General features: G+C 51.3%; 1 long non-coding RNA gene across 2 annotated transcripts; it reads left to right on the top strand.

The window, feature by feature from the left end:
- Positions 1-387: 387 nt before the first annotated feature.
- Positions 388-11,328, top strand: LOC109276998 (uncharacterized). Of its 2 annotated transcripts, none has more exons than XR_002084932.2 (3): positions 388-482; positions 9,228-9,362; positions 10,723-11,328. It is a non-coding gene; the product is annotated as an uncharacterized LOC109276998 (long non-coding RNA). The 2 variants fall into 2 exon arrangements; XR_002084931.2 differs by having other exon boundaries at positions 10,627-11,328.
- The last annotated feature ends 11,792 nt before the right edge of the window (positions 11,329-23,120 follow it).

Raw genomic sequence — 23,120 nt, 5'->3', positions numbered from 1 at the left:
AAGAACCCCGCGTGCAGAGCAAGCACGAAATAAATGTGAGCTCCATCGTCCTTTTCCTTCCCTGTCCTGTCTGCGTTTCTCCCCTTCCCCAGAGCCACTTAAAGCTCAGTAACACCCGTGCTCCTGCTCCCACTCATCCTCCTGCACAGCGATGCCCCCGCATGTGACAGGGAGCCCCTCGGCGATGGGGAGGCAGGGGCTGGAAATATGGGAGGAAACGCCCTCTGATTCTTAAGGAAAACCCAGGCTTCATTCCCTAGGGGAAGCGAGAAAGGGCCCGCGGTACCCCCCACCCCCAGCCCACTCCATCCAGAGCTTCTGATGTACTATAGTGTGAAAAATTAATGTTTCTGGTTTCCCAAGTTTTGTTTCTTGCTTTTTACCTTCCAAATCAGGCATAGCTTACAGGAACCAAAGCAATCCCGACGAGCAAGGAGGAGCGAGGGAAGGAATCAGAGAACAAGCAAAGCAGAAGTGACAAGGTGATGTTCTGTGCTCGACAGCTGTCCCAGGGGTGGGGGGGTGGGCGAGGGCGAGCCTGGCCGCTGTGGCCCCTTAGTGCTGGGGACGATGGCCAGCCATCAGGTTGACCAAACGGGAGGGGCTACGTGGGTACCAGCAGCGGGGGGCGGCACCCAGCGGCTGACAGTCCCAGGGTTCAGGGCTGCTGTCTGTTCAGGCCTGAGGGTTCGCAGACCTCACCCCCAGCGGCGTGGAGTGTCACCTTGCCCTCAGTGATTCCGTACGTCAGGGAAGCCAGACCAGAAAACGTAGGAGGAAATGCCCTCTGGATGCTGAGGATTGTCCCGTAAGACTATATTCTATGGGGGCGCCTGGGTGGCTCAGTCAGTTAAGCGTCTGCCTTTGGCTCCAGTCATGATCTTCCAGCCCGTGAGTTCAAGCCCCGCGTCGGGCTCTGTGCTGAGAGCTTGGAACCTACTTGGGATTCTCTCTCTGCTCTCTCTGCCCCTACTCTGCGTGTGCTCTCTTTCTTTCAAAATTAATAAATAACCTTGAAGAAGAAGAAGAAGAAGAAGAAGAAGAAGAAGAAGAAGAAGCAGCTATTAGAACTTTTATTGGCGGGCAGTTTCTGTGAGGCTGGACTTAGGCTGGTTTATTAAGAGTTCTGTTTTGTTCGTGTTTGTTTTCACCAAACGCACACCGTTCTCCCTCCTGCACGAGCTCTTTGGCGTCCAAAGGGGGAAGCTGATTCTGGCTTTTCTTACTTCTCCACCCCCCACCCCTGCCTCGCCCCACCCTCCCCACCACTGCCTAGGGAGGACCCTGAACTTTGGCTTAAGAGTTCAGAGTATGCGTTCTGGGGACAAACCCAGAACCCTGGCCGGGCACCGCTTAGGTGATAGTCTCGGGCAAGGTACTGAACCTCTTCACGGCACTGCCCATCACCTGCCCCCAGAGCCAAAATCACCAGGGACTCCCCTACCCCCTGTAGCTAGGACTTGAACATATGGGCAGTCCTGGTCAGTGAGAGGCAAGGGAATCCACTGAGGTCTCTGGGAAATATTGCCTCGCCTTACTTTTTTTTTTTTTTAATTTTTTTACATCTATTTTTGAGAGACAGAGAGAGACAGAGCACAAGCAAGGGAGGGGCAGAGAGAGAGGGAGATGCAGAATCCGAAGCAGGCTCCAGGCTCCGAGCTGTCAGGGCAGAGCCCGACGCAGGGTTCGAACTCACAAACCGCGAGATCGTGACCTAAGCCGTAGTCGGAGGCTCAACCGACTGAGCCACCCAGGAGCCCCAGCCTCACCTTACTTTTTAAGGGAGAAATGGAGGAGGAGGAGAAGGAAGAAAGAGCAAGAGGGAGAGGAGATGGAAACCCTTGCCTGTTACTCCTTGCTGCCTTTGAACACAGATGGGTGAGGAGGTGAGGCCTGGGCCTCTGCCACCATCTCGTGATAAAATGGAAAAGCCGAGAAAACCTCAAGAGGCTGCCTGGCCAGAGCGCGGGCGTCACTGTGTTGATGTGCCCCCAGATCCCACACCAGATTCCTGTGATTTCAGTCACTCGCAGCTGGGTGCTGTTCTGTGTGGCCGGATGCATGGCATGCACACCCTTCCCAAGCCCTCATGTGCACAGCCACAGAGTAGAGAGGAACAGTACCGGCCCCGGAACGGCATAGCTCATGTAAAGTGTGCGGCAATGTGCACTGCACCAAGGATGTCCCCAGAAGGCACTCCCTCTTCTAAGCCCAGGCGTCCAGCACCCCCACCCCCAACATTTCTGGAAGGCTCCCTGAAGCCCAGCCCGGTTGCCAAGGCAGCCACCCCGGGGCCAGGATTCAGAGGGAGGCTCACTGGCCCAGAACACCATGCGGGGGGAGCTCCTGCCCAGCGACCCAGGGAGGTGGGGGAACAAAGCATGAGGTCTTGGGAAGGGAGAGAAAATGTCAGGGAAGTGAGCCAGAGGGCTGCGAACATCTGACCCCTCCAGAAAGTGCTGCTGAGGCGAAATGCCAGTCGGGCTTCGCTTTCAGCCCCTGATTGCATTAATAAGATAATGATGAGTCATTTTGCTCTGCATCCAAAGAGTGAAGCAAATTACCTGTGTCTATATTGCTTAATGACGGCGGCACTAACAGGACCTTTGCAGCCCGCTGGACCGAAGTTGACCTATTGCAGGAGGCACGCTCGTGCCCATGGGTTTGCCACTTGACTGAAGCCATCCATCAGGCGGGGAGTGCACCCCTACCACGCGCTCCCCATTAGCCCCTGTCCTCCACCACACTGCCCCCACCTCCCTAACGGGCTCTGGCTTTCTTAACCTGGTGATCCCACTACCATTAGCTATTTCCCGGACGCGAACCACTGGGCCCCCGTTAGCCAACGTTCAGGCATCACCTTCAGGTGGGAAGTTTCCACTTTGGCTGCATTTCCCCAGACAAGCGTTCATCCAAGCCAGAGTCCTGGACCCCCTCTCCCCACCGGCAGGAAATGCCCTTGCCTCCTGTGGCCTTCGGAGCAGAAGGTGATGAAAGAGATCGGGACACAGCCAACCACGAGAGTCTTCCAAAGGCCAGAGAGGCTCTTCCGGGTTTTTTCATCATTTCAGGGTCCATAGACTTTTTTGTTTCATTTCCTTTAATTAAGATATTATTTCCATACAGTGGAGTTGACCGTTTTAGAAAGTGGAATGCTCTGGGAGTTGTAACAAATGTATACACTGACAGCACTATTGCATACAAGATGCAGAACAGCTCCATCGCCCCAGAAAGTTCCTTCGTGCCCTCTGCGGTCAACTTTTTCTCCCTCTCCCAACCTCTGGCCACCACTGACCTGTTGCTGTTAAGGTTTTTTTTTTTAAGTTTGTTTATTTGAGAGAGACAGAGGGAGCATGAGAGAGAGCAGGGGAGGGACAGAGAGAGAGGGCGAGAGAGAATCCCAAGCAGGCTCCACACTGTCAATGCAGAGCCTGATGCAAGGCTCAGTCTCACGAACTGTAAGATCATGACCTGAGCCAAAATCAAGAGTTGGATGCTTAACAGACTGAGCCACCCAGGTGCCCCAACCTGGTTCTTTTTCCCCCAATGGTTTGGTCTTTTCCAACAGGTCACATTCACTGAGTAGTGCTGAATCTAGTTTCCTTTGCTTAGTAAACTGTATTTCAGATGCATCCATGGGGCTATATGTACAATAATTGACTCTCTTTTACTGCCCAGTAGCTTCCACTGTGTGGGTGGAGCAGGGGTGGCTTGTAGGGTCCATAGGTGTTGAATGGGCACTTACCTACCCTGAGCCAAACACCTGACATCTGTTATTTCACTTAATCCTCAGGAAAAAACCAAAGGCAGGCACCACGATCTCCATTTAGAGATGAGAACATAGGACCACAGGGCTAGAAAGAGGTGAGGGTAGTCTGGATACCATAGATGGGGCTGTCCGATCCACCTTCTGTCCATTTCTCGAATGAGCAATTCTGGAGTCCCTCCTGGAGGTGGGGTGGTGTACGGGCTGTGGGGGTGCAATGCACCCGGGGACTTAGTGGCCAGGATCGCCCTTCTGCCTGCCTTGCGGGGCGAGTGCTTCCAACTCTTACACCTGATGCCTCAATGCCCCATTTCGTGGGTGCGTGGCCCTGGAAGAATGGCCCTCCAGGATGCGTAGGGAGAAAAGATTCATCCATGAGACGCTGGGGAACCACTAGCAGGAAGCAGAAAGAAGAGGCCATCAGAGAGGTGTTTTCCTGGCACGTTTGTGCTCTTGAAACAATGAAATTGCAGGTTTCACTAGACAGACATGGCAGCCAGTGCCTGCGAGTAAATATAGTTATCCCCACGGCTTGCCGCCCTCCGATGCCCACTCTCCATCGTTTGTACTTAGGCGGGAAAAACAGAGAAAGGAAGGGAGGGGTGAGGCGTTGGGGAGGGGGCTGCAGTCCCAGCTCCACTGACTAGGATTTGTTGCCACCCCCTCCCTGTTACCTTCCATACCCCCGTCCTCACCCCTGCTCCAGGCAGCACTGCCCTGAGCCTGCTATCCCAACTCCCAGGCTCCCATTATCAGCCATGAATATACCCAGGGAAATCCCAGGGCAACACACCATATAAGCAACTATTTGCCAGTTTCTATATCCCCAGGGGGACACGCAAGAGTGGCCCAAGGCCCTGAGGCTCTGCTTAGGGACTTGGGCTCTTGGGGTCTGCCTAGCTTTCTCTGAGCAATGACTACCCTCTCCACACTATGCTTCTTGGCCTGAGCCATCAGAGTGGACCCCAAAATGGAGAATTCGGGGCTACAGGTCTCCAGATCATTTCCTCCTGGGATCCCAGGCAGCAGGTTCACCGGACTTCACTCCACAGGAAAGCGCCCTTAGACATATTCGTTCTCTCCACCTCTAGCATAGACCTAGTTGAATAAAAATCATCAGAGCAATATTTAATGACAGATGGGAGGGAGGAAAGGAGAAGGGAATTGAGGGAGGGAGGGAGGGAAAGAAGGTTGCAGAAAGCCAGTCTCAGTTTCTTATTTAGCCAAGAAAAATGTGCATCGCTCCAACGTGTTGAAGAGTGGAAATATTGGAATCGAACACTAGGTTGGATCCCTATTCTACACTTGTGAGCTTCACTGTACTTTTCTGAGACCTGGTTTCCTCTCTCCAGATCTTGGAGGAGGGTGGCAGGAGATCATTTAAAAGACAGCCAGCATATGGCCCACAAGAACAGCCCATTCATAAGTGTCGGTGACTACTACTGCTTTGGGTTTCCAGAAAGCTCTTCTGAGCGGGCCTTGGTGCAAGCCGGCCTGCACACAGCGTGTGCCTCCAGAACATGTGTTTCCAACATTTCTCCCGGAACCGGGCCCTGTGTGTCTATATTCAGTGTCTGCCCTGCTTGTGAGCGGGAGGCCAGGGTGGATGGGTGTGTGTGGGGTTTGTGAGAGCCCATGGTCCCCCCCGGGGCTGGCGCTCGAGGAGGGTAGAGAAGGACTTTATTAAAATGGATGTCAGAGCCCTGGTCAGGCCTCATCCAGCAGCTAACGCTAAATTATTAAACACTGGCAAGGACGCCGGGGGCTTTCCCACTTGCTGACAGATGGCTTTCCACCGAATCTCTGTGCATCTTCTTGATGTAATATCAACAGGGGGTTGAGCACAGCCCGGGGGAGGCAGCGCTGGAGAGAAAACCCCACTGCAGACCCCCACGTTCGTGGAGAAACCCCCCCAAGATGGAGATGGTCTGCCTTGTCCCTTCAAACACCTATCCTGATGCACCCACCTGGGTCTGAGCTCCAATTTCCCCCTCGCCCGGGGGCTCCCTGAGTCCATCAGGGCCACCAGACCTGCTCACAGCATCAACTGTAATAATTAATGTTGCATGAGGGCCTACTCTGTGCTCGGGATTTCACATGCATTGCTTTATTTAATCTTCCCACTGGTCCTCGGCGAGGCCGATGCCATTAATATCCTTTTATAAATGAGCAAACGAGACTCAGAGCGGTTAACGGCGCCGTGTTGAACACTTGCTATGTGACAGAGCCAGGGCGGAGATCTTGTCCTCTGACGTCAACAGCCCTGCTTTTAGCCTCCCGGATCACGGTCCGCAGGCTCCGGAGGCCCACGCTGGCTCCCCTTGGCCTGCCCCGCCCCCAGATTTCCAGGCTCGTTAGCATGCAGGGACTCACCCATGGGGACTCAAAATGCCATGGCCCTCCCTGGAGACCCAAGAGAAGGACACAGAGGTGGGAAAGAAAACTAGCCCTCCCGTCTAGACGGCCCCCCCTCAGGAAGGCGGGACCCTAAGAATGGAAAAGGTCTGTTGCCAGAACCCAAGACATGCGCCCTCTGCCCCTGTGCCCTGGTCTCCTGAAGTGGTGCCCAGCCCGCCCCTTGTCATTACTATTTACTGTAATCACTGCATTTTATTGAGCAGTTACTCTCTGGCAGACATTAGGGTAAAGTTATTTAAGTCACTTCTCTAAGATTTGTCATAAGGAACGTAGGGCCAGTGAAGCGATCTGAATATGGCCGATTTTTAGGCCCCTCTGACTCAGGGGCTTGTGCAGAGCCAGGATTTTATCGACTTTGCAACTGAACAGAACCATCTAAGGATGGAAATCCCGGGCAGTGGCCGATTCCCACTCTTCCTAGAGCCCCCAAGCACCTGTGTCTCGGGAAGAATGGCGTGTGTCCAGGATCCCCAGCCTGACAAGACCCCCCACCCTGGAAGGAGGCGTGTGCCGTGTGCTCAACAGTCTCCCCGGGATGTCTTGCTCTAGCCACAAGGTCTCAAGAGGGTCCTTGCACTGAATCCGGTTTCTCGGTGAGGACAAGGCCACCCCCCAGGGTACCTGCCAGATGATGCTGTGCCCGCCCTGGCCTGGCTCCCCAGGGCCTGTTCTTGAAGATCCATCCCTCCATGGAACTTTCCGGCTCTAGAGAACCCCGGCCCAGAATCCTTGCGAACTTGCATGTGCTCCCCTCCGTCTGGTCCTCTCAGTGGACGCTCACATCCCATCTGAGCAGAACACATCTAAGCCAGGCCTTTGCCCCTGGCAAGGAGGGTGAGACTTTCTGGAAGCTTCACCCTCCAGCTTCTTCCTTTCCTCTCCTCACACCTGCTCACGGTCACTCCCGGAAGGAATTATTTTTAACAGTTACCCCGTGCCCTTCCAAACCCCCGAGGGGGAGAAACCCGTAAGGCAGCTGTTTATTAACGGTACTCAGTGTCATTAACAGCCAGGCATGTGGTAAAATATAGATTAAAGCGGGGAAGGCAGGAATCACGCTGCCATTTGTCCTGTTCCGAATGTCATTATGCGTTCCATCGCGGCGTATTACCGAGATGATTAGTGGCATCAAATGACTTCTGAAAAATGATTATGTGCCATTAAAAGCATTAGTCTGTCTGAAACCAGCACAAACAAATGGCCGTGCAAGAATGAGTCATTAGCTGGGGAGGCTGGGTGATGTGACAGAGAGCTGCCCGTGCGCCAGGCAATTAGCACTGCCAACAGGTTGGGGAGGCAGGCCGCCAAGCCTGGAGCCCACGCCCGGCTGTGGGAGCCTCGGGCCCCGAGGACAGCAGGGCGCCTGTGGGAGGCCAGCATCTCCTGGGGAAGCCTGGGCAGCTGGGTTTGCTTAGAAGGGCCTGCCTTCCCCACGGCTGCGGTAGAAATGCCACGGCCAGGCCCGGGATGATGGCGAAGCGCGGCTGATGGTCTCTGAGGCTGCAGGAGGCCAGACAGAGAGGCGGGAGCAACACAGTCACAGAGGTGTGAACGTGTGGGTGAAACTCCACAGCAGAGGCCCCCCCGGGGGGAGTCTTTTAATTGACACCAGCAAAAAAAAAAAAAAAAAAAAAAAAAAAAGGCTCATGGAATCACCGTGTACTTTACAATGACAAGAACATATAGAGAAGCTATAATTTGAGAGATTAAAAAGCATTTCTTGAACATATACCAATAAAATGGCTTTGATGTGACAGCAAAAGAAAGAAAGAACAAGTGAAAAGGGGTGGTCTTTATCTGTTTTTCCAGAAGAGCCCAGCCCCAACCAGTCCTTAGGGGGAGCCAATGGCATTCGTGTTGAGTTGCGCTTATCGGGGACAAAGACTTGGTTTTGAGGAGATGTCAGGTGCGGTTCCCCTGTTTCCCCGCCCCTTCCATCACGACAAGTGTCCAGGCCTGTTCTGTGGGGGTCGTATTCCTGGGGTGGCCACCTCAAAGCTGGCTGAGCACATTCTGGGCACCGCTAACTCACCTGGGTCCCTGCAGCCGCTGCATAATCCCACGCGGGCCTCCCTCCCCAGGGCTGTCGCGGGGCCCTGCTGTGACCCCAGTTACAGGGATTCAAGTGTCCTCGGCTATTCCTGGTGGAGAAGTCTGGACGCAGGGCCATGGTGCTGCCCTGTGGACTTTCGTTTTCTCATTTTGAAGAGTCTGTAGAGATTGCCAGGGGCCAACGTCCAGCTGTGTAGGCTCCAGGCCTTTGGTTCTCCACCCAGCTTTGAGAATCTTCTGGGAAGCTTTTAAAAACCAGTGGTGCCCGGGCCCTGCCCCTCCAGGGTGAAGAAACGATGATGTAGCCCACCCACTGCCTGTTACAGATAAAGAAACCGAGGCTCACAGAGGGGCAGTGCCCAGCGCAGGGTCAGAGAGCTGCTCAGGGTAACAACCAGGCCAGGAGCCAAATGCCTCTGAAAAGCAGGCTCCCAACAGTCTTGCCTTTCCTCTGTCTTGAATCCCAAAAGCTGCTCCTACCTGCTACTCCAAGGCCGATTGCGGCAAAGCCCTGAACCCGGCGGCTGTCAATGCTGATTGACACCTGTCACAACCTTGCTTGCACCGCACACCTTTGAGGCCCAGCCCCTCGACAGCCTTCATCTGCCTTTGCTGCTGCCTTTCCATTTCCAGAGCCAGAAGCATCTACCACCTCAAAAAAATGGCCAATTTCCAAAAGCCCTTCACCTCTCTTCCCTCCAGGCCTCACTGGGGACACGCAGCTCATTCTGGAGAAGCCGTCGTGCTGTGCTGTTTTTCATCTTTATCGAACTTGGCTTTGTGGTTCTTGTTGCCGGGGGAGGGGGGGCCTGTGCTGGCAGTTCGGAAGTGCTGAGCTCAAATTGTCTTTCCCACTCCTTACCTTATTCTATTAGAAAAACATGAAACCTCTTTCCTCCACTTCTTTGTTTTCTTTTCTCTCTCTTTCTCGCTAAGACGGAGAGCAACGTGATATTTGATGACGGCTGTGTTTGTGTCTTGCTTACAACAGGTCGTGAATGTCTGTGAGGTTAGTCCGCTCAAGACCAAGCCCAGCGTCTACAGATTAAAAACAGCCATTCGTCTCAGCCCTGCTTCTGGGGCTGTTTGCCCTCTATCGACCCCTTCCTGACACTCAGACGAATTGGTAAGACTCCTAACGGCCTAGAAGCTCTTCAAGATGTCTCACATCAGTCTCTCCCACTGCTGCTCAGTCTTTCTGCATCACACCAGTTCCCATCCTGTCTGCAGAGGTTAAAGATGCACAGGAAGGCCACAGGTAGTCTCTCTCTTCCAGCAACAGCCTGCCACAGGCAGCCTTGAACTTGGTTGGGACAGCAATCTCAAGCCCTGCTGTACTGGGACGTGCTGAAATGGTACCTGGGATGCCCAGCAGGTTCAAAGCACTCCATACACATGTTGACATTCTCCCCTTGTTTATAGAACTTTCCTCGGGAACAGACGGAGAATGTGGGTGGACTCCGTCCAAAAGATCTGATTGAAGCACCTCTCCATTCAGGATCTGCAGTGGTTCGCAAAGTCTAGGGGACGCCGGAAGCACCTACTGAGTGGAGGGTCCTAGTTCCCAGCCACATGGGCCTTTCAACATGGGCAGCTTGATGCATCAAAGTGTGCAAAGAGGCCATAGAGTCTACAAATAAGACAGAAGTAATAATCTCTTGGAACCTGATCACAGAAGTGGCATCCCACCATATTAGAGGCAAGCAGCTGGGCCCATACTCAAGGCGGGGTGGCAGTGGGGGGATTCCACAGGGAACAGCAGGAGGTAGGGAACCTTGGGCGCCATCTTGAGTCTGCCCTTCACAAGATTATTTATATCTGTGCTTCCAGGGAACAGCAGTGTGAGGCAGGGAAGGAGGAGAGCCAATTCAAGGATGTGCTCCGTGTTGAGCTGGGCCGCAAGGACAGGCGCCCAGAGCTCAAGCTTACAGGGCTCAGGAGATTGTTTGTCCCAAGAAACACAAGGGAAAAGCATTGACCATTGGTTCCCGCCCCCCCCGGCCTCAGCTCCTCCATGCTTCCAAGCTGTAGGTGTGTGATTCCTGAGCGGGCCCCTCTGACATCTCATATGGTGCCATCAGAAAGCCCAGAGCAGGATCAAGAGTGGCCTGGATGGGCCAGGGGCCAGGCACTGACAGGGCCAGCTAAGGGCCACACAGAATGGACAGCCACAGCAGTGGCTGAAGAAGGAGGGCCAGAGAGGAGCACAATGATGTGCATGGTGTGTCTGATACAAACCTCTCCCTGTAACATGTGTGTCTACACAGGCCTCTGCCGGGGTGGGGGGGTGGGGGGAGGGGGTTGGACAGAAGCCACAGCATCACCATGAGTTCGAAGAGACCTAACACAATGGCGCCACATCCCAATTCAGTATTTTCTCCCACCCACAGAACGCTCTTCCACTGACCATTCTCCTCCTGGACCCTCGGCTTCACCTCAAAGTTGACCAACCCCCTGTGGGTTCTCTGTTCTCCTTTGCAACCCAGGCCTAACATGCAGGACCAGCCACAAAGCTTGGGAGCCCAGCGCAGAGTGAAAATGAGGGGCCCCTTCTGAGCACGAGGCCTGGTATGACTACCATGAAGCCAGCACTGCCTGCAGGTCTGCAACTTCAGGCCCTGCTCCAGTCCCTCTCCATCTTGGTCCTGAAGCTCTCGGCATCCACGGCTGCCCTTTGCCTCTCAGCCTCCCCAGGTCCTGCTCAAAGACTCTTCTATGCATCTGTGCTCCTGGAAGAGGGAACTTCATCCATCCAGGATCTTGCAGATCGCCCATCCATCTTACTGCAGACACTGTTCGCCACGACTGTCTTCCTGAAGCACTGGCCTAAGTCCTCCCTGGGAGGAGCAGAGGGGTGGGTGCACAGAGTCGGAGTGTGCAGTGTGCAACCTGCATAGCTGTATGCAGCAGCCTCAAGTCAAAGGAGGACCTGCCCAGGAACCAAAATTAGGTGCCCAGGAAGGTCTTCAGACAGAGTTTATGTGCCCAGGACTAGTAACAAGAAGTGACCCTCAGATATCATATCACTTACTATACCCCAAGCCCTGGTTAAGTTTTTTGCACATATTAAATAGTCGATTTCTTTCTCACAACTTTGAAAGAGTTACTTGTGTTATTCCCATTTTACAGAAGAGGCCCTGAGGCAGAGAAACCTGTCCAGGGCCACAGGGTCAGCAGAAGAGCTGTGATTTGAGCCCAGTCAGTCTGTCTCTCAAGTCCATTTCCATAACCACTACACCACGCTGAGAGTGACAGCTTCAGCTACCAGGGGATCAGGCAGGTGTAAAATTTTGAAAGCCTGACTGTATTATGCATTGTTTGCAGTTTGAAGAGGAAGGTTTACATTTCATGTATTTATTTCCTTTACTTTTTGCTGAAATTCCTTTGGGAAATTCTAACCTAGATCAAAAAAGGGGGGGAAAGGCAAAGGGAGATAGATAAGTAGGGTGGGTGGATATCTAGATGGATGGGTGAATGGATGGATAGATGGTGGGTAGATGGATGGATAGATGGGTGGATGGTGCATGGATGGTGAATGGGGTGGATGGGTGGGTGGATGGATGGGTGAGTGGATGGGTAGATGGTGGGTGGAGGGGTGAATGGTAGGTGGATGAATGGGTGAATTGAAGGGTAGATGGTGGGCAGATAGTGGGTGAGTGGGTGGGTGGATGGATAGGTGGGTGTGTAGTGGATGGGTGAGTGAATGGGTGCATGATGAGTGGGTAGATTGCAGGTGGGTAGATGGGTGAGTAAATGGATGGCTGGTGGGTGGGTGGATGGATGGATAGATGGGTGGATGGATGGTGGGTAGGTGGGTGGATGGATGGATGGGTGGGTGGTGAATGAGTGAGTGAATGGGTGGATGGTGGGTGGGTAGATGGATGGATAGATGGGTGGAGGGATGGTGGGTGGGTGGATGGATGGTAGGTGGGTGGGTGGATGGATGGATAGATGGGTGGATGGATGGGTGGGTGGATGGTGGGTGGAGGGCTGAATGGTAGGTAAATGGATGGGTGAATTGAAGGGTGGAAGGTGGGCAGGTGGTGGGTGACTGGATGGTGGTTGAATGGGTGGTGGATGGGTAGGTGGGTGGATGGATAGGTGGACAGAGATAGAGTGACATAAATGTCCAAAACTGAGGCTATAAAGAAAGGGAAAGGAATGGGGAAAGGGTGAACCCCTAGGCCAAGCTTGGTGGTCACTATAGAGAATAAAAGATAGAAGGAGCCCCCCACTAAGGTCAGTCAAAATCCTATTTCATTTCCAAGGCCCAACAGAACTGTTGAGTGCCCAGGAGACCTCCCCCTTGAAACTGACATAGAATCTACCTAAACAGGAGAGTGGGAGGCTGTTTTTTTCCAGAAGAGAGTGTATGCCAGGCCTGGCACCCTCCTAAGAGGTCATCCTGACCCAATGAGAACAGCAGTGTTGCTGGGGGACAGCCAGCCTGTAAGGTCTCACTTCCAGAAGCAGCATCTGGCAGGTTGCCATGGGTTCAGGAGTCCTAGCTGACATGGAGTGGTTGCCTGGGGGACGTTGGAAGAGGCAGCCCTTCTGGCCAGCCTAGGTAAGCAAAGGAAAATTCTCTGGGGAGCCTAAGAGGAAAACCACCAGGCCATGTGGAGCGGGCCGTACAGTCACTCATACTGCTGTTTCTTTTGTCTATTAAGGGGGTGGTCTGTCTCCACCAGCTTTCACCAGCTCAATGGCAAGGATAATGGGGTGAGGGGAGCCCTGTCTGATCCGGCAACTTGGGTTTGAGTCACTGGAGCCTGCATGGAGGACTCAGGTAAACGGAGAGTCACAGCATCATGAGCTTGGGTATGAGTGGGGAGGTCCGTGGCCAGCTATATCCTTGAGACAAGAAGGACAGCCACCTCCTCCTGCTTCTGGTGATCTCTTCGGTCATGTATCCTGTGGTTGATAAAGTCTACGGTCGTTTTCCCGGGCCATCATTTGTCATTTCCACCTGTGGTAAGTCACAATCTGTTTTTCTCCAATTGGTCAAGACTCAAAGCCCTCTCCCGACACACCCTACTGGCCCCTGACCCCACACTCTTTGCAGGATCACCCTTGCCACCCTTGCCACCCTTGCCCATCCCTCCTCAACTGGCCGAGGTGACTCTCCTGGCCTCCAGCTAGCTTCCCAGCAGCTACTTTGGACAAGTGCAAACCGAGGATGATGGGGACAAGGGGCATTGGGGTTCCTTTCCGTCTAGCATGCCAATAAGCTGTCTGATCAGTTTGGATGTGGTCACACTCAGCCTATAGTGGTGCAGGAGCAAGATGCACTCGGAAACACAGAGGAGAAAGTCCATCTCGGGTCAAAGCCAAGGAAAGCGAAAGCTAGGAATGCAGTTGCAGTTGGGGATAAAGCTGGGGGACGGGGAGCAATGTGTTCAGTACAGAGGCCCTCGTGGCCCCGTGCTCTTTGCGAGAGCAGTTCACCACTTACCACCTGACACAGTGTGGTCTTCCTCTTAGCAGACAGACCCATGTTCATGACAGCATCTGGGATTTCTTCAGGCCAAGCTATTGGGGGGAAGAGGGGGCCACATAGCTGGGGGACAAGCTGACAGGTGCAGCATGGAGGGCGCTGTCCCCAGAGCCACAGGTTCACATCTGCCGGCAAAACACAGCCTCCCCTGGACACAAGCAGACATGCCTGCGTTCCCACCTTTCTCTGGCACCGCCCTGACCACCCCTTCTACGTACTGACAAGTCCAAATCTCGTCTCCGCATCAATGTACTTCCCCAAGTACTGGATGCCAAGTCCACAGCTGTCCCCCATGCTGACTGCACTTTGGGTGGGATGTGCCTGCTAACATTTACGGGGGCTCTCAGTGCACCAGTCATGTGTGGCTTCACTCAGAGAAGTCTCCCCTCCTCCTCTCCTCTCTGGTTGCAGCCACAACAAGCCTTAGAGAACTCATGGTGCCTCTTGTCCCTCTCCCTACATTCTATGCCTGTGATGCCACCTGGCTGTTGTTGATGCATGACCAGGGCCATCTGTAACACCAGCAATAAGCCCAACTCCATGCCTGCAACAGCTCCCGGTCACTGCACATCTCCTATGTGCCCAGACGTGGGCCGGATGCTTTCCATACCTTTCTTGGAAATTCTCACAGCATGGCCTGGAGTATGTAGTGTTTCCCATCTTACAGACGAGAAAACTAAGGCCTGGATGAAGGTCACACTGCTAGGAGACCGGACCACGGTAATTATTTTGCGGTCTGCTTAGTGACCTTTCCTATCGTCGGACGTGTTAAAGGATAGCTTTCCCTGAAAGGCAAGATCGTGACTCTCGTACTTGAACACGCGTTAAAGATTTTATTTGGTTTAATATTAGTGATGGAACCAGGCGGATATTACAGCTAATCCAAAGGAGAAGCCTAAAAGGCATAAATTTATACACAGGAAAGGAAAGTGGATGTGAATTTACAAAGGCTGCAACGGACGCGTTCCTTAAAGAAGAGGGAAATCAATTGAACCACTGGACAGAATTTATTTGCATGTCTATAGACAAGAATTATTTTGCTTTGCTATCAGTTATCTACAACTTACAGAGCCATAAAACAGCTCAAAGACACCAAAAGGCTAGAATCCAATGGCCTGCAAGGGTGTGCTCTGAACTGCCTGGTTTTTCATCTGCGACACCCGGTGACCTTTTGGGCTCATTCCAAATTTCCTTACAGGGACAAGTACTCTAACCAGATCTAGACAATCTTAGTACCTCACTCTGCCTGATCATAGCAGCTGATATCAGGATTGGACAGTCAGAATCCTTCCTGGGGATGGACTGGTTCACAGGCTCAGAAAGGAAGATGATCTCAGATGATCTGGTCGAGCTAAGGCTGCGGGCCATGAGGAGGAAAAGAATCTAGAAGAGGAACCCTGATTCCCAACTGGACTAAGCACCCACCACATGCTGGGCACTGTTCCACACGCTTTCTATGTAATGAGGAGAATTTAATAAATGTACGAGGAAGGTTCTATCGTCATTCCACTTCATGGATGAGGAGAAGTTCAGAGATGCTAAAGGCCTTGCCCCAAGTCATGTTGCTAGTAAGTGGCCATCAGGTGCAAACACTGGCAGATTCCTGAGTCATTGCTCCAAGCTCTGTGCTATCTTGCCTTACAAAGTAACCTGGAAAAGGGGCGCCAGGGTGGCTCAGTCGGTTAAGCAACCGACTTTGGCTCAGGTCATGATCTCACAGTTTGTGGGTTCGAGCTCTGCGTGGGGCTCTGTGCTGACAGCTCAGAGGCTGGAGCCTACTTTGGATTCTGTGTCTCCCTCTCTCTCTCTCTCTCTCTCTGTCCCTCTCCTGTTCGAGCTCTGTCTCTGTCTCTGAAAAATGAATAAATGTTAAAAAAATAAAAAATAAAGTAACCTGGAAAGGAAAGCAGAGGTACACAATGACAGGTGATGACAGAGGACAAAATTACAGATGGGACAGAAGGCCTTCCAACCCCAAACATGCTGGAGACTTTAGGGGCTTCTAGAATACTCTGGAAGATTCTAGAGCCTCTCCTCTCTAGGATTCCTTGAGCAACCTCAGTATCCCTTCCAACCACCAAAGTCAATATTGCCACCCAGTTTTTGCTGAAACTCCTTCGAGTTGTACTTTTTTCCATGAACAGTCTTGACTTACACAGCCATTAGGTGACAGAGCTGAGTTTCGAACCCTCACCTGCTTAAAATGTATAGCTGTGTCTCTACGTTTCTTCACCTGCAAATGGGACTATTATCATACTCATCCCGCTGGGTTATTGTCAGGATTAAGTACATCAATCCATGTAGAGCTCTGAAAAGAATGCCTGGCACCTAACGGCCTCAACACAAGTTAGCTTTATTATCAGCTCCATTTTGCAAACGGATGCACTGAGACAAAAGGTGTTATGAACTTGGCCTAAGGTCATGCAAAGGTCATGCACTTACCACCATTTTTTGGCAAATGACAGAGCCACCAGCTGAACCCAGGCAGTGATCAGAGCCTGTGTGCTTCACCTGGACCCCGGAGAGGCCCTGGAGAAGTCATCTGGCCCTTCCTGCTGCCTTGAGCTGATCTGGTCCCTTCTGGTAGCATGGGCCAAAGCACCATGGCAGGAGGGCTCCTGAGCCTGAGCTGGCTCCTTTCCCAGCCCTCGTGCTAGAGCTGAAAGAACCACAGGCCACTGGGCCTTCCAGCACTGCAGCAGCCAGGTGGGCAGAGCAGAGGGGCATCAGCTCCCATCTGGGGTGTCTACAAATAGACCCACTCCCATCAGCCTACCCAGGTTCCCCGGAAGCACCTGTCCTGCTAAGGCTGCCTCCACCTCTTCTCCCTACTGTTTCCACCGTTTAGAAGCATAAATCCAGTTAATGTGTCCAAAAAAGAAAAATCAAAATGTCAGATCTGCAGAGATGGTTCAATTGAAGGAATATTGATTGTCACAGAGAATATTCTCACTTTATTCACCTACTTAGTCTGCTCCCCTAGGCACATATGAATTCATCAAATATTGTCACAGCACATAATAATGCTCATTCCCGACATTGTTGTGACTGCTCAGGCTTCGGTCCTGCTCACGATGCCTGTCCCAGTTGGGGTGATGGCAGGGGGTGGGAGGAGGGGCACAAGGGCAATGCCAAAGCGTCACGTCATGACGTTTTCCCCCAGACAAGGTGCTTTCCCATATAGTGTCTGCTCTGATCTTCAACACAACCATGTGAGAAGGTCTTGAAGGATATAGGCATTCCCATTTTCCAGATGGGATCAAGATGTTTAAGCAACTCATCCAAGGCCCTGCTTCCAGCAAACTAGAATTTGAACCTTGGTTTTCAGACTCCAAATTTAGGGCCCCTTCCGCTCCACCCTGGACTTTGCTGCAGATGGCGGCCCTGTTCCAGCCAGAATTGGAGCTGGGTGGTGTTCTCTCAGCTTCTGCCCTGTTCAGTTGCCCCATGGATTATGCACCCATTGTTTGCTCATCCCTGGACATAGACTCAAGGATATGATCCCTGGCCTTCAGTGGATCTCCATATCAACATGGAGAAGTAGATAAAATGTCTGGAGACTAACATGTTGAAACTATCAGAACAATGGACACCACTATCCACCATGGAGACTTGAGCCCTGACTGTGGGAAGTGGTTTATCAAGGTGACACTGGCACAAAGTTAGGGCTAGAGAACCCTGGGAAAGTAGCACAAAACTCCTGAGGAGCATCTTGGCCCGTTGTGACCCAACTGCTGAAGAACTGACTGGAAAGAGGGGTCAGGTGGCCAAGCCCTGGAGTACACCTACCCATAAATTACAGGGTATCTCCAGACACCTTTGAGGAAAACACAGCCTTAGGGTATTTAGACCAGCATTTCTAAAAGTATGTCCCGAGGAACTGGCCTTCTGCAGCTCTGAAAAATTTTTGTTGTTGAATATGTTTGAGAAGCTCTGAGCTAATCAAAATTAAAGAGATTATTTAGATTTAAAGTTTGTCAAATCCTTTATCATTTCGATGACAGTGATAATGGTTGTGGTGATAATGATGGTGGTGGTGATGATGAGGATGGTGATGATGGTGGTAGTGATACAATAATCGTCATCCATGGAGACTACAGCCCAATGCACCCAGCACCATACATGTACTAACACATTTCAGCCTTACGTTGGTGCTGTTGTTACCCCTGTGTTACAGCTGGGTAAACCAAGATGCAGAGAGTAAGTGACCTGCCCAGGGTCAAGAATTCTTGGGTGGTGGGACAAGATGAGAACACTGGAATGTTCACCCAGTCCAGGATGGGTGACATAACTAGAAGAGGTGTGTGTGGAATGCAATACTTCCCAAAGTTTGGTGGCTGTGAATCTACCCCTTTGTTTCTTCCCAGAGCATCTGCTAGGACTCAGGCTCTATGGAACTTTTGAGAACTCTGGTTTAAACAGTTGCCCTGACTAGCTAGCTCCAGTATTTCTTGAGCCCCCTTCAATGTACACTTGGAAGCAAGTGCAGGTTGATAAGGTTTCTCAATAGCTACTCTTATTCTTGTTCCTGGACTGCAGCTGGACTGCAGCTGGTCTGAATCCAAAAGTGGGAACTCCTGGAAAAATCCAGACATGCTAGCTGGGCTGAGCCCTTCTTCCTTGGCCACCTTGAAGCTGGTAGCTGAGAAAAGCAGATAGCCTTCACTGTCTGCTTCCTCACCACCACCCTTGGCTGAATACTTGTTCTGGAACTTCCCAACCACATGCAAAAAGGAACTTTCCAGGGGTTAGACTCAGCCCAGAGGAATAAAGATGCGAATCACTTTGGGCAGCTATCCCTCTCTCTCCACCTGGGTCTCAGCCACACCCACCCACAATTTCTGGCTTGATTTAACATCTTGGCTGGCATCCTCAACAGGTGCACAAAGTGGGGACTTCATTCCCAGGAGCCTTTGCCAAAAGCTCCCATTCCCTCAGAGGGAGGGGGAGAATATGGCCTCAGTAGAATATCAATAAGAAGCTATGGTGAGAAGACATAGTTGGCCAGAGCTGGTGATGGGGTAATTAATTCTACTTAAGAAAAATGTTACTAATAATTAAATGTACTAATTAAGAAAAATTGGATCAGCTGTTGTTGGTGTAACACAGAAGCTGCAGCTTTGCTGACACATTTCTTGGGTAGCTTCCGGCTGGGACTAAATGCAGCAGACACTGTTGGAGCCCAAGAGAAGCCAGAGGAGATGTGATCTGGAGAGGCCTTCATGGAAGGAAGCAGCACACTTGGGAGGGTCTGGTAAGGTGACAGGTCCAAGAGGAGATGCTAAAGTAAGATAGGCCCTGGTGGGCAGTTCAGTGATGGGAGAAGGGACACGGGGAGAGGCAGATCAGAGGTCAGACAGGGCAAGGTATCTGATGGCCAGTAGGTGGGTCTTCAGTGGTTAGAACTCAGGTCAGGTGAGCAGATGTCATAGAAAGATGCAGAACTAGGGGCTGCTGGGTGGCTCAGTTCATTGAGTGTCCAACTCTTGATTTTGGCTCAGGTCATGATCTCACAGTTTGTGGGATCAAGCCCCACATTGAGCTCCATGCTGACAGTGCTGAGCCTACTTGAGATTTTTTCTCCCTCTCTCTGTCCCTCCCCTGCTCACATGTATTCTATCTCTCTCTCTCTCTCTCCCAAAATAAATAAACATTTTTTTAATGTTTTGGAGCTAGATAAAGGTACTGACTGTCCAACATTGGGAATGTACTTAATGCCACTGAATGATACACTTTAAAATGGTTACTTTTAACCATTGAGAATTTTTCCTCAATTATTTAAAAAAAAAAAAGTGGTTGCCTAAGATCTAAGCAGGACAGAAAGCCAGTGAGGATGCCCAAAAGTAGGAAAATGGGATCTGTCCCTTCTGAAAATATACGCCAAATAAATTTTTTTGGAAAGGCCCGGCTTCCTACTTCACCTGTCAAGTGAGTGCAATGTTAGTGAGCTTTGTAAACTCGAGAACTCTGTATAAATGCAAGCAGACACTGTTACTGAAGCACTATATCTGATCTCGTTGGTATTCTCCTGGACAAGCCAGCTCAGGGGTTCTAAACACAGTGATCCAAAATAGCCATTGTTATTTAGGATGATGTAAATTAATAATGAAGCGGCTCTTCCCTGTTTTCTGGGTGCTCAGCACTGTAAAACATACCTTACATGCACCCAATCAGTTAATCCTCTCAGCAACCCTGTGAGATCATAGGATCAGAACTGGTTTCCAAATGAGAAACAAAACCCTGAAAAGTTAAATCATTTGCTGTATGAGTTATCTACTGCTGGGTAACAATTCATCCCCAAAACTTAGCAGCTTAAAAGCCACAGTTACTATCTCACAGTTTCTGTGTGTCAAGAGTCCATGCCTGGCTCATCTGGGCCTCTATTCAGGGCTGCCATCAAGGTGTTGGCCAGAACTGGGGTCTCATCTGAAGGCTTGAGTGGGGAAAGATCCAAGTCCAAGCTCACATGGCTGCCGGCAGGATTCAGTTCCTCGAGGGTTGTTGAACTGAGGTCTCAGCTGCGAGCTGGCTATTGGCTGGAGGTCAGTTCCTTGCCAGGTGAGCCTCTCCAACAAGCCAGTTTCCTTCATCAAAGCACGGAAGCCAGAAGGCAATGGAATGTGCTAACAACACAAATAGCAATCTTATAAAGCCTGATCACAGAAGCGACGTTCCTTTACCTTTGCTCTATTCTGTTGGGTAGAAGCCCACTCGAGGGGTGGTGGTGGTGTGGATTTATACAAGCACATGAATATCAGGAGGTGGGGATCGTGGAGTGTGTGTGCTGGGGAGGACACCTGCCAAAGGTCCGCAGATAGTAGAGCTGAGCCACATAGGCCTTGGGGTTTTGAACAGGCTCAGTTTCACACCTACACTGCATATTCTCCATATTCTTCAAGGGTGTACAGGGGGTGAGAGGAAGCAAGGAGGGAGAGACAGAGACAGAGACAGACAGATAGAAAGACACAGATGTTTTTTTATAGAAAAAAGGCTGTGCTGAACTCTTTCTGGCCAGGCCTCCCTGATGAGGCTGGTCTTCCAGGATGCAGCCCAGAGCTAGGGCTGCCCCCAATATGAATGGTGTCCTCATTAGAGTCATGTGCAATGCTGCATTTTAATTGCCTAGCAGAGCCCTGAGCACCTGAGGAGAAGGCTTTCCACATCCTTCTCGTCATGACTATTAATAGGCTGGGAACATTCAGGCCTCCTAAAGCCCTGTGTTGGCAACCCCCCTCCCAACACTGGTAGTTCAAGTCTTCTTTATACCAGCCCCATAGCTCTGCTGTGACCAAGGGCAGCACCTGCTCTGTCCCTGAGGCTGGTGCCTGCTACCTGGGTCTTCTGAGCATCTGGGAGCCGGGGAGAAAGGATTCAATCTATCACCATCAGATCTGCTCAAGGAAGGACCTCATTTTACCCCTCATATTCCTGGCAGCCAGCACAGTGCCCAGCAGGTGGATGTGAAATGAATCAGTGGGTCATCTGTGCAGATGTACTGGGACACCCGTGAAGCCAGGTGTAAGCGGTGAGGCGCCATCTCCATGCACTTCTTGTTTCCCTTCAGTTCTTGAATGAACAGCGCTATTGACCTTCTTGTGCTCCAGAGACATCACTGTACAAAATACGACCTCCCAGGAATCCCCCAGCTCGGGCTGGCAGAACTACTACTGTACCTCTGCGTATCTCCAGCTCTGGCAGCCAGGGGAGAAGTGAGTACCTGTGCTGTTTCTCCCCTACTCCTTTCTCTTGCAATCGCCAGTCCTTAAAACATAAAAGCCTTTGGGCCACCCACTTCCAGCCATGAAGTGGGGCCATTGCTCCTCAACCTTGCTTCTAAATAAGACTCTGGGCTGGGCATGGGTGACACTGCATTCCCTTCTACAGCAGTGGATCCACAGCGAGTTCTCTGACTTCTTTCTCACTAACACGGAGATGAAAACGAATTTAATATCAGGCAGGGCATCCCCTACTACATACATATCAGTGACTGTCACCCGCTCTGGACCTGCAAGACACCCAGGTAACAACTTGTATAAACAGGCAGCCTGAGAGTTGATGCCAAATGAGTGGTCTAGAAGCCCCCTTGGCTTTCATGGCCTCTGTAGGTTAGACTGCCTGGCAAAGATAGTATTCTTATTTGCAAGACTGAATTAAATCTTGGAGGACGTGTTAGCCAAAGGCCATGGAGACCTCTTGATTCCTACTAACAGGAGCAGGGGCAACTGCTGGCCATGAGATCCTTGACCAAGCAGTGCTAAGACCAGCCCCGCCCACTGTCTGCCCTCCCTCCCCATCACATGTCTCCCTTTCCTTCCTTCTCTCCCCAGCTGCCTCCTCCTGCCTCCTTAGGCCGGGCTTTGCTGTGCTGGGAGCAAAAGCTTTATTGAATTTTTGCAAGTACTTTGCATGGCGTCTGATTTACAATTCATAACCTGGATTATACTGCAAGTTCTGCCTTCCGGGGTCGGTGTAATTTAGATCTCGGAAATATTTGCCATGCTTTCAATTCCCCTGATATCTGAGGGATTGGAAATGGATTCCACCCTGGAGCTTTACAATTTGGAAGGGGAAGAGGGGGTGAAGCACAAAACGGGGTGGTGGCGTTGGGGGGTGGGCAGCATAGAGTGAAAACTGAGAGGTGAGAAGAGAAAGTTAAACATGAACAGGAGGGAATGGTGACATGAATGAGAAAGAGGGAGCAGGGAAGGTGTGACTGTCTCCTGAACACATTGCCTCCCCATGGCACCACTATGACCTGGAACGTAGGGCCCAGATGCCAAGGGCCAGTGGATAAAAATGTTACCTGGGGGAGCAGCTTGGCGTTATGGAATAGCCCAGGCTGAAGCAAAACTGTCCCTCTTCTGGTCTGCCTCTGTCCCTGGCTTGCTGCAAGAGGGGAAAATCTCCCCAACTACTTTACTTTTAATGATTTTGTTGAGATATAATTCACATACCATACAGTTCACCCATTTAAAATGAATAACTGGGGTTCCTAGGTGGCTCAGTTAAGTGTCGGCCTTCAGCTCAGGTCATGATCTCGCAGTCTGTGGGTTCAAGCCCGCGTCGGGCTCTGTGCTGACAGCTCAGAGCCTGGAGCCTGCTTCGGATTCTGTGTCTCCCTCTCTCTCTGCCCCTTCCCAGCTTGCACTCTGTCTCTCTCTCCTTCTCAAAAATAAATAAACATTTAAAGAAAAATTTTTAATAAATAAATAAAAACAAAGTGAACAACTCAATGGTTTTTAGTTTATACACAGGGTTGTGTACTATCACCCCAGTCAATTCTAGAATATTTTCATTATCCTAAAAAGAAACCCTGTACCCCTTAGCCAGTACCCTCTGAACTCGTTTTCTGGAGCTGCGGTAACAAATTACCACACACTTAGTGGA

The sequence above is a fragment of the Panthera pardus genome, unplaced genomic scaffold (assembly GCF_024362965.1).
Source record: "Panthera pardus isolate Hobbes unplaced genomic scaffold, ASM2436296v1 HiC_scaffold_3, whole genome shotgun sequence".
Lineage (NCBI taxonomy): Eukaryota > Metazoa > Chordata > Mammalia > Carnivora > Felidae > Panthera > Panthera pardus.
The sequence above is the reverse complement of the archived record's forward strand: the minus strand, read 5'-3'. Positions and strand labels throughout refer to the sequence as shown.